Below are 18689 nucleotides of genomic sequence, written 5' to 3' on the forward strand. Positions count from 1 at the left end.
CATTTCTTCTTCTCAGAAGTAGTCACTGGAACCATTTTTCCTCTACATCCTCTAGAGGGCTATAAATTGTTATGCGTATGTGCATATGCATAGATCAGAATTTTTTTTTCTTTTGCCACTTCTGTTCAACATAGTACTGGAAGTCCTAGCCAAAGCAATTAGACATTTCTCCATAGAAGACATACAGATGGCCAAGAGGCACATGAAAAGATGTTCAGCATCTCTAATTATTAGAGAAATGCAAATCAAAACAACTATAAGGGATCACCTCACATCAGTCAGAATGGCTATCATCAAAAAATCCACAAACAGTAAATGCTTGAGAGAGTGTGGTAAGAAGGGAATCCTCCTACACTTTTGTAGGAATGTAAATTGGTATAGCCACTGTGAACAGTAAGGAGGTTCTTTAAAAAACTAAAAATAAAACTACCATATGATCCTGCAGGGGGCTTCCCTGGTGGTGCTACTGGTAAAGAATCACCTGCCAGTGCAGGTGACACAAGACATCTAGGCTCAATCCCTCCAGGAAGATCCCCTGGAGTAGGAAGCAGCAACCCTCTCCATTATTCTTGTCTGGAAAATTGCATGGACAGAATAGGGAAGCCTGGTGGGCTATAGTCTATGGGGCCACAAAGAGTTGGACAAAACTGGGTGACTGAGCACGTGATCCTGCAATCCCATTTTGGGCATGTATCCAGAGAAAAGCATGGTTTGAAAGGATACATACACCCCGGTGTTCATTGCAGCACTGTTTACAGTAGCCAAGATGTGGAAGCAACCTAAATATTCATCAACAAAGGAATGGATGAAGAAGATGTGTTACGTATATACAATGGGATATTACTCAGCCATTAAAAACAATGAAATAATGCCATTTGAAGTGACATGGATGGACTTAGGGACTGTCATGCTGAGTGAAGTAAGTCAGACAGAGAAGGAGAAATACTGTATGATATCCCTTATAGGTAGAATCTAAAAAAGAAAAAAGATACAAGCAAACTTACTTACAAAACAGAAACAGGCTTACAGACTTAGAAAAGAAACTTATGGTTACCAGAGGGGAAGGTTGGAGGGGAGGGATAGTGAGAGAGTGTGGGATTGACATGTACACACTGTTATATTTAATATGGATAACTGGAGCTTCCCTGATGGCTCAGTGGTAAAGAATCCATCTGCCAGTGAAGGAGACACTGGTTCGATCCCTGATTTGGGAAGATCGATCTCACATACCGTGGAGCAGCAAAAAGACCTGGTTCAGCCAAACAAATAAAATAAATAATTTTTTTAAAATGTATATCCAACAACAACATACTATATAGCACAGGAAATTCTGCTCAATATTATATAACAACCTAAATAGGAAAAGAATTTGAAAAAGAATAAATAAATATACATGGTATAACTGAATCATTTTGCTATACACCTGAAACTAACACAGTATTTGTGTCAACTATATTCCAATATGAAGTAAAATTTTTTAAAAGAGAAATAGAAGGCACGCAAATCCAAAAAGAAGTAAAATTCTCTGACATGTAGGTGACATAAAATGTAGATGACATGGTCTTAGGTATGAAAAACCATAGGGACTATGTCATAAAAGTGTTAAAAATAAGAAAGTTAGTAATGTTGTAGGATACAAAATCAGTGTACAAAATTAAGCTGTGTTTCTATACTCTGCTAACAAACTTTCGAAAAGATAAAATTAAGAAAATTCCATGTACAATAGCATCAAAAACGTATAACATATTTATTTTATATACAGTGTATAGATCTATACACTGAAAACTATAAAATGTTGATGAAAGAAATTAAAGATACAAATAAATGTAAATATATTCTGTGTTCATAGGTTGGAAAAATTATTAAAATGTTTGTACTACCCAAGGCAATCTACTGATTAAGTGAAATCTCTGTCAATATTACAATGGCATTTTTTACAAGAAAACAAATCCTAAAATTCATGTGGAACCACAAAACGACTTGAATAGTCAAAATAATCTTGAAAAAGAACAAAGCTGGAGGAATCACACTTACTGATTTCAAATTACAGTTGACCTTTAAATGATGCAGAGGTTGGGACACACAGTCGAAAGTGCCTAACTTATCATTTGCCATCCGTGTCCACTGTTCTTCCATATCCGCAGATTCAACCAACCTGGAATTGTGTCCTACTGTAGTATTTACTACTGAAAAAACAAACAAAAAACAAAAACCATGTGTAAGTGGACATACACAGTTTGAGGCCATGTTGTTCAAGGGTCAAATAGTATCACAAAGGTATAATAATCCAGAAATTATGGTCCTGGCATAAAAACATAAATATAGACCAGTGGAGCAGAATAGAGAGCCCAGAAATAAAGCAATACGTGTGCATTCAAGTAATCTTCAGTGGAGATGCCCATAATATACCATGGGGCAAAGATAGTCTCTTCAATAAATGATGTTGAGAAAACTGGATTTCCACGTGCAAAAGAACAAAATTGTATCCTTATGTATATGGTATCTTATACCATATACAGGAGAAGACAATGGCACCCCACTCCAGTATTCTTGCCTGGAAAATCCCATGGACGGAGGAGCCTGGTGGGCTGCAGTCCATGGGGTTGCTAGGAGTCAGGCACAACTGAGCGACTTCACTTTCACTTTTCACTTTCATGCATTGGAGGAGGAAATGGCAACCCACTCCAGTGTCCTTGCCTGGAGAATCCCAGGGACGGAGGAGCCTGGTGGGCTGCCATCTATGGGGTCGCACAGAGTCGGACACGACTGAAGTGACTTAGCAGCAGCAGCAGCATACCATATACAAGAATCAACTGGAAATGTATTAAAGACTTAAGCATAAGATCTGAAACTGTAACACTCTTGAAAGAAAACATAGTGGGTAAGCTCCTGGATATTGGTCAAGGTAATGAGTTTTTTCAATTTAACAACAGAAGCAAAGATAAGTAGGTAGAATTACATCAGACTAAAAAGTTCTGCACAGCAAAGGAAATCAACAAAATGAAAAGGCAACCTATGAAATGGAAGAAAATATTTGCAAACCATATATCCATTAAAGAGTTAATATCCAAACTATATAAGGAACACATAAAACTCAGTAGCAAAAGGAAAAAACACCAAAGCAAAAAAAATAAATAATATGATCTAAAAATGGCAAAGCTCTTGAATAGACATTTTTCCAAAGAAGACATACAAGTACCCAACAGGTGTATGAAAAGGTGCTTAACTTCACTAATCTGTAAGGAAATACAAATAAAAACCACAATGAGATATCACCTCATACCTGTTAGAACTGTTATTATTAAAATGTCAAAAGATAACAAGTACTGGTGAGGATATGGAGAAAAAGTGAATCTTTGTGTGCCATTAGTGGCAATGTAAATTGATACACCCATTATGGGAAATTGTATGGAGGTTCCTCAAAAAATTAAAAATAGAACTACCAAAAAAAAAAAAGAAAACATAAAATTACCATATGATCCAGCTGTCTCACTTCTGGGTACATATATCCAAAGAAAATGAAATCACTGTCTGGAAGAGATATTTGCACTTCCATCTTTATTGTAGCGGTATTCACAGTAACTAAACTAAGATACCTGTTGATGGATGAGTGAATGAAAAAAATATTTCCATATATAATGGAGTATTATTCAGCTTTAAAAATGAAGGTAGTATTAATTTATGACAACGATATGAAGGGCATTATCCTAAATAAGATAAGCTAGACACAAAAGGACAAATACTGCATGGTTAACTTATATGTGGAATCTAAACAAGCAAAAATCAGATTCATAATAAAAGAGAATAAAATGGTGGTTACCAAGAGCTAGGGAGTGGGAGGAAGGGGAGATATTGGTCAAAGGGTACAAACTGTAGTTATAAGATGAATAGGTTCTGGATGCCTAATTTATAGCATGGTGACTATAGTTAATATATACATGCAGTTTGCTATGAGAGTAGATCTCAAGTGTTCTCACCACATACACACCAAAAATGGTAACTGTGGGAGGTGATGATTATGTTAATTAACTTGATTGTGATGTTTTACATATACTAAGGCTTTTCTCATAGCTCAGTTGGTAACGAATCTGCCTGTGAAGCAGGAGACTCCTGTTCAATTCCTGGGTTGGGAAGACCCCCTGGAGAAGGGATAGGCTACCCACTCCAGTATCCTTGGGCTTCCCTTGTGGCTCAGCTGGTAAAGAACCCACCCGCAATGCAGGTTCAATCCCTGGGTTGGAAGGGAAAGGGTACCCACTCAGGTATTCTGGCCTGGAGAATTCCGTGAACTGTATAGTCCATGAGGTCACAAACAGTCAGACACAACTGAGCGACTTTCACTTTCACACTTACTACATATATTAAAATATCATATTGTATATCTTAAACATATGCATTTTTTTACATGCAAGTCATACCTCAAAAACCTGGAGAAAAGAAAAGTAGTATGGTATTTTTAAACAGCAACCTCAGATAGCATGAGATCTTTAAGGGTTCATTCAACAGATGACATATTAAGTATGCCATCAACTGAAATTCACAGATTTTAAAAATATGTACCCTGTTGTGAGAAATAAGACTACAGATTCAAGGTTTATGGGGCAGGAAGGAATTAAACTGAAGATATATAAATTTTAGTTGTTTGAGTATCTCACCTCAATTTCTAGATTGCCTTTTATAGTCTTGCAATCTATGCTCTTAAAAGCATACAAAATTAGAAGTTTTTTTTTTAGATATTTTAAGTCATAAGATTATGATGTCAAGATATTACAAATCATTGCTTAATATTCTGTGTTCACTTATAATTGAATTGTTTGAGTGTTATTTGTAAAGAATGCTGATAATATGCTTTTGAAAGAGAAAGATCTCAGTATTTAGTCAGAGGGAGTAAACTGTAAGATTCTATCAGTTTGAGATAATTTTTTCTCTAATCGACTATCTCCATAACATTGTAGCTCTTTCTATTTATGGGATCTGATTTATTTTTCAACAATTACTTTGTATTCTTCAGTTGTGAATTTATAACAGTTCTGTTTATATACTCAAGCATGCTGCTGCTGCTAAGTCGCTTCAGTCGTGGCCGACTCTGTGCGACCCCACAGATGGAAGCCCACCAGGCTCCTCCGTCCCTGGGATTCTCCAGGCAAGAACACTGGAGTGGGTTGCCATTTCCTTCTCCAATGCGTGAAAGTGAAAAGTGAAAGTGAAGTTGCTCAGTCATGTCCGACTCTCAGCGACCCCATGGACTGCAGCCTACCAGGCTTTGCTGTCCATGGGATTTTCCAGGCAAGAGTACTGGAGTGGGGTGCCATTGCCTTCTCCGGTACTCTGTAATTATTCCTTATAAAATTACATCTATTGGCATGCGCTCTGTGTGTTCACTCTTCTGATAAATCCACGTTTTTTTTTTCTTCATCCAGTCTGAATAGAAAGATTTAAGTATCAAGCCAAAATCGTAATCCATTGACTCTGTACCAGAAATTACCTTCGGGTCACCATGGTTGCATTCTAAGATAGAGATTTGCAAACTTTTTCTTTAAAGGGCCAGATAATAAATATTTTAGAGTTTCTGTGTCCATACAGTCTCTAGTACTCACTTCTGTTTTTGTTGGACAAGAGCAGCCATTTAATATTGTGTAAATGAATGAACAGGACTGTGTTCCAATAAAACTTTATTTTAAAAAATTGATAGGCTGGGTTTGACTGATGAACACTAATATGCCAACTCTTCTTTTAAGGGAGTGAGAATTCTCTTTAGGTGCTGAATTTCCCAGTAGAGTATAATCCAAAGAACAATACTCTAAGAATATCCTGGATTATCTGAATAACTGCTTTAAAATCAGACATGTATATTTGGTACTCCCAGTTTCATTTAGGATTGTATGAGGCATCTCTCCTCCTCCCCCATACACCTACACCAAATGCATCTTATTGTGCAATGCTGAATGAAGAAAGGATTTTACTGTTTTTAAGAAAGATAGAATAGAGAAAAGGGGACTAATTAAGCTATGACCTGGCACATAGGGGTACATGCATGTAGAACATTATACTTGTGATGAAACTGATTGCTTTTTTTAGCTTCCAAACTTTAACATATTGGTAATTGTAATAGTCCTTATGATAAAGACTGTTCCTCCTCTGATTACAGGGATAGTTATATATCTGTTTGATATAGATTTCTGTAACACTTTGGAGAAAATTTGATCTTTATGTGAAAGAGGTGTCTACATTGTTTCCAAATCACTTCTTAAACTTAGCCTTGGAATTTCTGGCAGACCAAGATATTCTCCAAGCTAGGCTTCAACGAACGGTATGTGAACCGAGAACTTCCAGATGTTCAAGCTGGATTTACATAAGGCAGAGGAAGCAGAGATCAAACTGCCAACATCTGTTGGATCCTAGAAAAAGCAAGAGAATTCCAGAAAAACATCTGCTTCATTGACTACGCTAAAGCCTTTGACTGTTTGGGTCACAACAAACTTTGGGAAGTTCTGAAAGAGATAGGAATACCAGATCACCTTACCTGTCTCCTGAGTAATATGTATTCTGGTCAAGAAGCAACAGAACCTGACATGGAACAATGGACTGGTTCCAAATTGGGAAAGGAGTACGTCAAGGCTGTATATTGTCACCCTGCTTACTTAACTTATATGCAGAGTACATCATGAGAAACCCTGGGTATGATAAGAAAGCCTTCCTCAGTGATCAGTGCAAAGAAATAGAGAAAAACAATAGAATGGGAAAGACTAGAGATCTCTTCAAGAAAATTAGAGATACCAAGGGAACATTTCATGCAAAGATGGGCTCGATAAAGGACAGAAATGGTATGGACCTAACAGAAGCAGAAGATATTAAGAAGAGGTGGCAAGAATACACAGAAGAACTATACAAAAAAAGATCTTCATGACCCAGATAATCACGATGGTATGATCACTCACCTAGAGCCAGATCCTGGAATGCAAAGTCAAGTGGGGCTTAGGAAGCATCACTACGAACAAAGCTAGTGGAGGTGATGAAATTCCAGTTGAGCTATTTCAGATCCTAACAGATGATGCTGCTGAGATGCTGCACTCAGTATGCCAACAATTTGGAAAACTCAGCAGTGACCACAGGACTGGAAAAGGTCAGTTTTCATTCCAATCCCAAAGAAAGGCAATGCCAAAGAATGTTCAAACTACCTCACAATTGCAATCATCTCACACGCTAGTAAAGTAATGCTCAAAATTCTCCAAGCCAGGCCTTAGCAATACGTGAACCGTGAACTTCCAGATGTTCAAGCTGGTTTTAGAAAAGGCAGAGGAACCAGAGATCAAATTGCCAACATCCATTGGATCATCGAAAAAGCAAGAGAGTTCCAGAAAAACATCTATTTCTGCTTTATTGACTATGCCAAAGCCTTTGACTGTGTGGATCACGATAAACTGTGGAAAATTCTGAAAGAGATGGGAATACCAGACCACCTGTCCTGCCTCCTGAGAAACCTGTATGCAGGTCAGGAAGCAACAGTTAGAACTCGACATGGAACAGCAGACTGGTTCCAAATGGGGAAAGGAGTACATCAAGGCTGTATATTGTCACCCTGCTTATTTCATTTATATGCGGAGTACATCATGAGAAACGCTGGGCTGGAGGAAGCACAAGCTGGAATCAAGATTGCTGGGAGAAATATCAATAACCTCAGATATGCAGATGGCACCATTCTTATGGCAGAAAGTAAAGAAGAACTGAAGAGCCTCTTGATGAAAGTGAAAGAAGAGAGTGAAAAAGTTGGCTTAAAGCTCAGCATTCAAAAAACTTAAGATCATGGCATCTGGTCCCATCACTTCATGGCAAGTAGATGGGGAAACAATGGAAACAGTGACAGACTATTTTCTTAATCTCCAAAATCACTGCAGATGGTGACTGCAGCCATGAAATTAAAAGATGCTTGCTCCTTGGAAGAAATACCATGACAAACCTAGATAGCAGATTAAAAATTAGAGAATCATTTTGCCGACAAAGGTTCATCTATTCAAAGCTATGGTTTTTCTAGTAGTCATTTATGGATATGAGAGTTGGACCATAAGGAAGGTTGAGTGCCAAAGAATTGATGCTTTTGAACTGTGGTGTTGAAGAGTCCCTTGGACTGTAAGGTGATCACACCAGTCAGTTTTAAAGGAAATCAATCGACTATTCTTTGGAAGCACTGATGCTGAAGCTGAAGCTCCAGTTCTTTGGCCACATGATGTGAAGAGCCAACTCGTTAGAAAAGACCCTGATGCTGGGAAAGATTGAAGGCAGGAGAAGGGGATGGCAGAGGACGAGCCTGTTGGATGGCATCACCGATTCAATGGACTTGAGTTTTTGCAAACTCCCAAAAATAGTGAAGCACAGGGAAGCCTGGTGTGTTGCAGTCCATGGGGCCGAAAAGAGTGGGACATGACTGAATGACTGAACAACAACGATGTTACTTTCCCCAAATCTGTCTTCCCTTTACCCTCACTGACTCAACCCTGGGGGTTGGAGTCTAAATGCCCAGCCAAAACCCCTATTTTCTAAGCTCCATTTCAACTAGGAGTGGTTCTGTGACACAGTGTGGCCAATGAAACATTAGTAGAAGTTTCTGGATAGTGATTCTGGGAAAACTTGTTAAAATAGGGTCAGTTCACTTGAGATGTACCCTTTTGTCCTTTTCTTTTCTTCTGGCATCAAACAAAGATGCCAAACTTGGAACTGTAGCAGCTATCTTATGGCCTACTAGGAAGAAAGAATGAGAAGATTGTAGAGGCGTGGCTTTGGCATCTTGGCTGCTGCTCTAGCAGGCACTACTAACCCCAAGCTTCCTGATAAGTAGCAGAAGAGGCAAAGAAATGGGGAAAATAGTCCTGTCTATTTTGGTCATTACTATGTGGCATTTTATTTGTGTGGCTGTTCTCAATTCTCTCTCATTACAGAAGTAAATACAGGATATGGATACAGCTTAAATATTAAGTAGATGGAGGTCTATTTATTTTTACCATAAAATCCCAAGGCATCAATTTAATTTCTGCAAAATGATACAATCTATCAAATTAATATTGTTAAGTTGAATTGTTTTTATTTTGTGGTTTATTCCTCATTTCATAAATGTGTTCTCATTTTTAAAATACTTTCTAAAATCTGTAAGTGTAAAGAGTTTGTTCCTAGTTTTGGGTTTGTACTTAAAATTTGACATTTTTTTTTAATTAATAATAAGGTTTTGGGAGAATATTTTTCTTTGAAATAAGTTTGATGATTACTCAAGTATGAGGCCCTGCTTGAGGCATTCATTCTGAACCCAGTCAATATTTTAATGCTTCGTCATATCCTTTTGAATGTAACTTTCATTGCACACTTAGATAGAAGTGACTACTCCTGTCTTTGGCCTTAGTCTTGACCTTGAAAGGACTTCTACTATAACATTAGCAACACTTAGTACACTTATTGCTTATATATTTGCATCTTGCTCAGATAAAAGGCCTAGCACTATGCCTTGGGCTTAAAGGTATATCTGGTGAATGACCAAATGAATATTAATGAATATTATGTGCTTGGTGGTTATTGAAATTTAAAATAATTTTTAATATGTACTTCCACTAATTCAGCCTTACAGCTCCACAAGCTTGAGATGGTAATAAAAGTGCTCAGGCTTTATTAATATATAATTCAATAAATCCAAAATATAGGCTAAAATGAATTTGTAAGCAAAAGATTATTTTATTTCCATATTTTGAGAGAATTCTCAGTTTGTAATAAAACTATTTAACTTATTTCTCCATCTACCTAGCAATATTTAAGCATCTTTACTGTCTGAGCCACAAGGGGGCTTCCGCATCAATGGTGCACATGTCTTTATTAAGTAACTTTATTACTATAAATCATTTTTACTACTTATAAATGGGGCTTCTCTGGTGGCTCAGCTGGTAAAGAATCTGCCTGCAATGAGGAAGACCTGGGTTGGGAAGATGCCCTGGAGAAGGGAATGGCTACCTACTCCAGTATCTTTGCCTGGAGAATCTCACTGACAGAGGAGCCTGGCAGGTTACAGTCCATGGAGTCACAAAGAGTTGGATACAGCTGAGTGACTAAGCACACAAAGTCACTTTAGACTAGATCAGGCAGACCTGAATTACTTCTTAGTTGCTTTTTATATGAACTATATTTTTGTTTTTAACTCCAAAATATTGTAATGAATGTTATTGTTTAATCCCTTAAAATTATCCAACTAATTATTGTAGGAATATTCACCTTTTTTTGACCTGAAGTTTTCTAAATAATAATAAAGAATTGTGTGAAAACTAACATGTGATATAATGGCCCAGGGGAAATTATTATACACCCTGAAAACTAATCATTCTCTCAAAACAGCTAAGATACACCATTTTTTAAAACCACCTAGGAGGATGCAGACACTATTTCCTGTTTTGCTCTTTACTCGTAAAAGTTACAGGGTAATTTTGTGCTAATGAAGTCAGACTAATGAAGCATAATATTTTCAAGATATTATCACGCATTAGGGGTTAGTTTAATTTTTAAAAAACTCATGAACAGGAAAAGCAATTATTTTTGAAACTTCATTGGGTTGTTGGTATACACACAGATTTGTTTATACTCCCCCGCATCTCTTATGTACCTTGAAATTATTACCAGACTTTTATGTCCTTCCTGTGTGTGATTGGTGTTTCATAATGGGTAAAAAGAACTAACACAAAAGAAAACACTAAATGTTATCTTAGTCTGTTTTTCAAAGTCATAACATGTACAGCAGATGTGGGTTGCTTCATGTAAAATCTTTCTCCTCTTCCTTCCCTGTCAACAGAGTCTAGAATTCTTTGGATGTACCTTCCATGTGTCTTTGAACATGGTGGGTAAGGATATGTTCTCTGGAGCTACTTAGGATGAACCAGCAGAAAGATGACATGAGTAGGCTACTGAATTAATCACCTCGAATCATCCCACCCTGGATTTCTCATTATATATTACGTGATATATTAATTCTCTTTAGTGGTTAAGCCATTTTGAGTTGTTTCTTTCCTTGCACTGCATCCTCATGGAAATAGTGTTTATAAAACTAGTTTTTAAAGTCGTCACATTTCCTTCCATTTATAATGGCTAAATTGGAAGCCACTGCCCTCTGTTGTTTAGTCACCAAGTTGTGTCTTACTCTTTTGAGACCCCATAGACTGTAGCCCACCAGGCTCCACTGTCTGTGGAATTTTCAAGGCAAGAATACTAGTGTGGGTTGCCATTTCCTTCTCCAGGGGATCTTCCTGACCCAGGAATGGAACCAACGTCTCCTGCATTGGCAGGCATATTCTTTGCCACTGAGCCACCAGGGAAGCCCATTGTCCTTTGTATCTTCCCTTTGTTCATTGCCAGTACTTACTTTCTGACAGTGAACATAGTTATTTGGAGTTTATTGAACAGAACTTATTATCACCATCATAACAGCACTAAAGTTTTTATGGTATCTTTTTCTTTACAATGTATTATCTCATTTTATCCCAGCATAGCTTACTTGACTTGTTGTTCAGTCGTTAAATCATGTTAGACTCTTTGCGACCCCATGGACTGCAGCATGCATGACTTCCCTATCCGTCACTATTTCCCAGAGTTTTCTCAAACTCATATTGATTGAGTTGGTGATGCCTTCCAATCATCTCATCCTCTCTCACCCGCTTCAGGGTCTTATCCAGTGAGTCAGCTCTTCACATCAGGTGGCCAAAGTATTAGAGCTTCAACTTCAGAATCAGTCCTTCCAGTGAATTTTCAGAGTTGATTTCCTTTAGGATTAACTGGTTTGATCTCAAACTTAGCTTAGTCATTTCATAAAACAGATGAAACTAAGAAACTGGCGATTGAGGTCTAGGTTATGTTTAACTATATATTTGCAAACAGAGCAGTGCTTTAAGCTTTTACAGAAATTCGGCAGACCGATTTGATTTGCAAACGAAATAAATACTGCTGTTTTGTAGTTTTTATTTTTAACAGAAATTTCTAACCCAAGGGTAAGAGTCACAGACTCAAATCCATTGTTTAAATAATCCCTCTAGAGATTTGATTGTTTTTGTTTTAATCAAGTGCTTAATTAGCTTCAGTTTCAAATATAAACATGCATCCTATGCCATAATAACTTCAGGATATTCAGGGAAAAGTTCCAAAAAGAGGTTTTAAATGTGCATCTATCTGGAGTATATTGTAAAAGCCTTCAGTTCAGTCGCTCAGTCATGTCCCACTCTTTGCGACCCCATGAACCGCAGCACACCAGGCCTCCCTGTCCATCACCAACTCCCAGAGTCCACCCAAACCCATGTCTATTGAGTCGGTGATGCCATCCAACCATCTCATCCTCTGTTGTCCCCTTCTCCTCCTGCCCTCAATCTTTCCCAGCATCAGGGTCTTTTCAAATGAGTCAGTTCTTCGCATGAGGTGGCCAAAGTATTGGAGTTTCAGCTTCACCATCAGTCCTTCCAATGAATATTCGGGACTGATTTCCTTTAGGATGAACTGGTTGGATCTCTTTAGGTGCAGATTTACGGCTTGTGTATGTGTGGTACTTAAAACTATGAGAATGAACAATAGCTTTAGGCATTTAGGAGGAGCACAAGGAGAATATGACTGAAGATTGAACACGAAAGAGGTTGAGTAGCAGAGGAGGCACCAGAAATGGGGCAGAGATGAAAGCTAGGAGGAGAAGAGTGGCTGGGAGGCCCAGGAGATCTTTTCCAGAAAGTGTTGTTCTACCGCAGACAGTATGAAAAATCAAGCTAGTTGAGAGCTGAAGCAGAGGGTTTCGTGACCACATATATTTACCATTTGTCAAAGCAAGAAATTTTTTTTCTAATTTTCAACCTCAATTCTTTTCCTTTTTTTTTTCCCCTTCTGTCTTTTATGTTGCATGTTAGTATCATGTTACGGTATTATATTGTGGACTTTAGGGATTTTATGTAAGATTAGGAAAGGTATAAATCTTAAGTTATTATTTGTGATGCACATACATATCTATATATATATATACACACACACACACATACACACTGTAAACACATGCATACACATATATTAACTTGTATTCACAGAGCCTGTTTCCAGAAAGCTACACAAGAAGTTGGCTACAGCCAATGTCTGGGACACCCTTGAGGAACAGGGATTGGAGAAAGATTTTCTACTTTTATACCTCTTAAATCGTGTGGTTATAATGTATCCCCAATTCCAAAAGTAAACAATATTAAAACTAAACAAATAAAACACAGGCCAATTTATCATATTGAACTTTGATAATTATGCAGAAAGGGATTTTAAGATACTGCTATAGCTAGAAAAAATGTTGTGACTTGGTTCTCTGAACTCCTGGCCCTGTGGCTTAGTCTATACGGAACAGTGGTTGGGTTTGTTAAAGTAACATTAAGTTGTTGTTCGGTTGCTAAGTCGTGTCCAACTCTTTGCCACCCCGTGGACTGCAGCACACCAGACTTCCCTGTCTTTCACTATCTCCCAGAGTTTGCTCAAACTCATGTTCATTGTGTCAGTGATGCCACCCAACCATCTCATCCTCTGTCATCGCCTTCTCCTGCTGCCTTCAATCTTGCCCAACATCAGAGTCTTTTCTAGTGAGTTGGCTCTTCCCAACAGGTGACCAGAGTACTGGAGCTTGAGCATCAGTCCTTCCAATGAATATTCAGAGTTAATTTCCTTTAGGTTTGACTGGTTTGAACTCCTTGCTATCCAAGGGACTCTCAAGAGTCTTCTCCAGCACCACAATTCGAAAGCATCAATTCTTTGGTCTCAGCCATCTTTATGGTACAACTCTCACATCTGTACATGACTACTGGAAAAACCATAGCTTTGACTGTACGGACCTTTGTTGACTAACATTAAGTTAGCATTGGTCAAATATACCATACTAAAGGGTGGTTCCAGATGTTCAAGCTGGTTTTAGAAAAGGCAGAGGAACCAGAGATCAAATTGCCAACATCTGCTGGATCATCGAAAAAGCAAGAGAGTTCCAGAAAAACATCTATTTCTGCTTCATTGACTATTCCAAAGCCTTTGACTGTGTGGATCACAATAAACTGTGAAAAATTCTGAAAGAGATGGGAATACTGGACCACCTGACCTGCCTCTTGAGAAACCTGTATGCAGGTCAGGAAGCAACAGTTAGAACTGGACATGGAACAACAGACTGGTTCCAAATAGGAGAAAGAGTCCGTCAAGGCTGTATATTGTCACCCTGCTTATTTAACTTATATGTAGAGTACATCATGAGAAACGCTGGGCTTGAGGAAGCACAAGCTGGTATCACAATTGCCGGGAGAAATATCAATAACTTCAGATACGCAGATGACACCACCCTTATGGCAGAAAGTGAAGAAGAACTAAAGAGATGGGAATACCAGACCATCTGACCTGCCTCTTGAGAAACCTGTATGCTTATGGTTGAACGCACTTCCATCCATGACTACTGGAAAAACCATAGCTTTGACTATATGGACCTTTGTCAGCAAGGCAATGTCTCTGCTTTTCAATACACTATCTAGGTTTTTCATACAGAATTAGAGCACTAAATTCTCAATGTCATCAAAATATTCTCTTGAAGAGTTTTTCTGTTTTCTTTTTGAAATGATTTATTCAAAAGAGATACGGGTGTTAATTATTGAAAAGGTGTTTTTTTTTTTAATATAAAGAAATTGGAGAAAAGCTTCCAGTTGAACACACATTATTCAGTTCTATGAGTCTTAGATTAGAAATTTGGTGGTGTGTAAAGTGATTGTTAGCAAAGTATAATGCTATTCAGTTTTCTCTTTTCTACCTATATTTGAATTTGGGTTTAAAACAGCTAACACTGAACATGTGCATCCACAGATATGGCTACTGCAAATACCAAAATATATATGTCTTGATACTGTAAGTGGTGATTAATTAAGGAGCCTCAAGGTTTTGGAAACAACTTAGTGAAATGAAAAGTTGCTTTTTTGATGTCTGCAGCCATGCTGGATAAGCTATGATTCAAGGAATTAACAATGAATTTGGAACAAAGAATATTATTTATTTTTTATGAAAATGGAAAACTGAACTGTTTGTTAAATTCAGATAAAATTGTATAGCTATTGGCATACCAAACCAGGTTTGACAAATAAAATGCATATTCTTTAATGAAGGAAGTTTTCTTTTTAGCTGTAGGTTAAAGTCCCTATAATACAGATTGTATTTGCTATCTCCCAGTGGGAGAAAAAAACTGTTTATATTTCCATGGATATAATGTGATTATGGGCAGTCTTTCATTTACAAATGAAGTTTAGATTTTAGTTTCATTCAGATATGATATAAAATTTCTATGAAGGGAGAAATTGGATTAGCTATGTTTTCACTTTTTATATTATGGTCTCCATCAGTCATTTTTATTGTTTTCCTTCTCAATGTTGACTCCGTGCCCAGTGTTCGGGTTTCCAACATGTTATATGGCTACTTCCCTATTGTTAGTTTTTCTCTTGTTTTTTTGTTTTTTGCTACCAAAATTCCTTTCTGATTACTCTGTATCTGTTGCCTCCTCCCCCCCCTTTTTTTTTTCTTTTACTATCCATAATCCTCTCAACAAATGAGAACTGCAAGTGAGCTCCTTTTAACTTAGTATGGTGGCCTTTTAGTCATCCTTTGCAGCATTTGACACTGTTAACCCATTCACCCTGGTTTGGAATGTGTATCCCCTGGACTTCTTAGTCCTTGAACCTTGTTCTCTACCTCCAAAAATATTTTTAGTTCCTTCCCTTCACTTTCAGGATAAGAGTGCTTCCGAAGGTTGTAGCCATGAAAAAAGTTGCTTCCTTTTTTTTACAATTTTTGCAGGAGAACCCCATTCATTTCTACTTCTTCTGTTACCATCTTAATGCATAGCTACTTGACCATTTTTATTTGTTGTCTTACCTTGATTGCCAAGTGTCTGATCCACAGATGTTACATTCATAGAGTCAGTGATTGGGTTATGTATAGTATTTTGTCTTTTTAAAATATCTTCTGTGTTCCCTAGTTTTCTTTTGAGCTACTACCATATTTATTTGTTACTCGTACAGGATAATTCCTTTAGACAGTAATCTCTACTTAGTCTCTGCCCTCTTTTCCTTCCATTGTCTCCTGAACCCTTTCAGGTGAGGCTTTTGGTCCCTACTGTTCTATCAAAGTTGCTCTTGTCAGGGCTGTGAATGATCTCTTGCCAAATCAAATGATCAATTCTTAGACCATATTTCACTAGACTTGTCAGCAGCATTTGTCATAGTTGTTCATTAGCTCCTTCCCAAAACAGTTTCTTAACTTGGCTTCAAGGTCACTACATTCTTCTTGTATCTTTTTATATTACTGGATCCTCCCCAGTTTCCTTTGCTGGATCCTCCTCCCTTTTGTGACCTCTTATTGTCAGAGCTCCAGGGCTCTGTCAGTAGCTCTCTTCTTCCTAGGTGATCTCATTTAGTCTCCTGACTTTAAATATCACCTATTTGATTTTCTGGAGCTTCCCTGGTAGCTCAGTGGTAAAGAATCTGCCTACCAGTGCAGGAGATGTGGGTTTGATCCTTGGGTTGGGAAGATCCACTGAAGAAGGAAATGGCAACTCATTTCAGTATTCTTGCCTGGAAAATCCCATAGACAGAGGAGCCTGGTGGGCTACATAGTCCATGGGATTGCAGGAGTTGAACACAACTTAACAACTGAACAACAAGAACAAATTTAGTATTCTGCTTTAGAATAATTTTAGTACTCCCTCTCCTTTGTTACCTCCCTTCAGTTTTTCACTTTCAGATTGTAGAGTGAGGTCCTTCTACTTGTAGAGTCTTCATTTAGAATATACAGCATCCACTAAATTCACGTATATATAGTTTCATTGCCAATCACATTTCCTTTTCATCTTCTATCTTGAATCTATATTTAGGTGTTTTTATTGTTTGGTTACTTTTCTCAAGTATTTTTCTTCAAATGATTTGCTTAAGTGATATAATCTTGGAGATCTTGATTAGCTGCATGTCTTTTTGCCATCCCTTTTAATTAATGGGTATCTCAACTGGATATAAGATTCAGGAGTTCTGCTTTCCTTTCAAGTAGTCTAGATTAGCTTCCATTGTTTTTTAGTTTCTGATGTTGATGGTAAAAGTGCAGTGCAGTTGTTTTTTTTCCCCTTTATTGATAATTTTTCTTTCAGTCTGAATACTTACAAGGTTTTCTTTTTATTCATAAGATAAATGAATTTTATAAGGATGTGAGTAGGTATTTGTCTTTTCTTTTCAGCTCACCCTGAAATGTGGTTCCCCATTTCAGTTATCCATCAGAGGTGTTTTCCTTAGCCCAAAGAAATTTTCTTTTATTTACTTAATTTTTTGCTTCTCCTTCATATGTTGTGTCCTTTTTCCTTTTGAACACCAATTTTTCACATTAGTTTTCAGATTCTGTTCTTCAAGTGTTTTTTCTTTGTACTTCATCTCGTAGTCTACTGATTTAGCTGTCAGTCAATTTGTTTTTTTAATCTACTCATTTTAGTTTGGAAATCATGGAAGGGAGTGTGTGTATTGCATTAGAATTTATTTAGGTGCTATACCAACTTTTGTGCAGGTGTTTAGTCTTTCCAGCACTTCTCTTTCACTAGATATATATTCTGATTATTTACTTGTATTCTGCTCTTTCAGATGATGGGGACTCTCACATGATCAGTTATTTTTCTATGATTGTTATTGTTGTTGTTCAGTCGCCAAGTTGTGTCTGACTCTTTGAGACCCCATGGACTGCAGCCCAACAGGCTTCCCTGTCCCTCATCATCTCCTGGAGTTTGCCCAAGTTCATGTCCATTGAATCGGTGATGCCATCCAACCGTCTATCATCCTCTGTCGCCCTCTTCTCTTTCTGTCTTCAGTCTTCACCAGGGTCTTTCCCAATGAGTCAGCTGTCCGCATCAGGTGGCCAAAATTTTGGAGCTTCAGCTTCAATGATGGCTATTTCTATGATAGCTCATTGGAAATCAAGTCTGGTTGCTGAACTGTTGTAAATAGCAGGACTGCCAGAGGTTGGGACAGATATAGTGCCTAAATTTGAAGGACAGTCAACCCCACTAGAAATACCTGAAGGAAGCTCAGTGCTCTTTGATGTACTTGAACTGTCCTGGTTTCCAAAGTTGGGAAGACCCACCTGTCTTATGTTCGGAGAATCCAGCATAACCAGAGGGCTGGAAGAGAATCTTACAGCTGGGGGGTTCAGATACTTAAAAGCCAAGCCAAGGCAGTGATCCACAGCCTTCTGTTGTGTCAGTTGTTGCCTGGGGCTCTGATGCTGTTTTTCAGTCGGTTAACCACCCGTGGGGTGATTTAGCTGCCTAACAGTTTGCTCTGATGTTACTTGACTGAAGTCAGAAACCTTATCTAGCAGCCTGCAGGTCACAGTAGCTGCTTAACTTTAGAAAGTTAAGGAACTTGGAGTTGGGCATAAAAAACAAGCCACAGTCAAGGTGTTATATTACAGATTATCCTTAATCCTTTCTCATTCCAGTGCCTTTACATTCTAATGACTCCCAGATTTATTATATCAGTCCCTCCTGTTCCCCTGAGTCACATATCCCGTGCCCCACCCAATAGTTCAACTGGGGTATCTAGTGGATACCAGAAAGGTTACAGATCCAAACCTAACCTTTTTTTTTTTTTTTTTTTAACCTTGCTGCAACT

At 37.9% G+C, this 18689-nt stretch overlaps 1 protein-coding gene across 26 annotated transcripts in view; it reads left to right on the forward strand.

The window, feature by feature from the left end:
* The window catches only part of ZRANB3 (zinc finger RANBP2-type containing 3), a 270266-nt gene that overhangs the window by 88572 nt on the left and 163005 nt on the right, over positions 1 to 18689 (forward strand). The gene's annotated exons all lie outside the window — the stretch shown is intronic.

This window comes from Giraffa tippelskirchi, chromosome 3, assembly GCF_054371585.1.
Source record: "Giraffa tippelskirchi isolate mGirTip1 chromosome 3, T2T-mGirTip1v1.2.pri, whole genome shotgun sequence".
Lineage (NCBI taxonomy): Eukaryota > Metazoa > Chordata > Mammalia > Artiodactyla > Giraffidae > Giraffa > Giraffa tippelskirchi.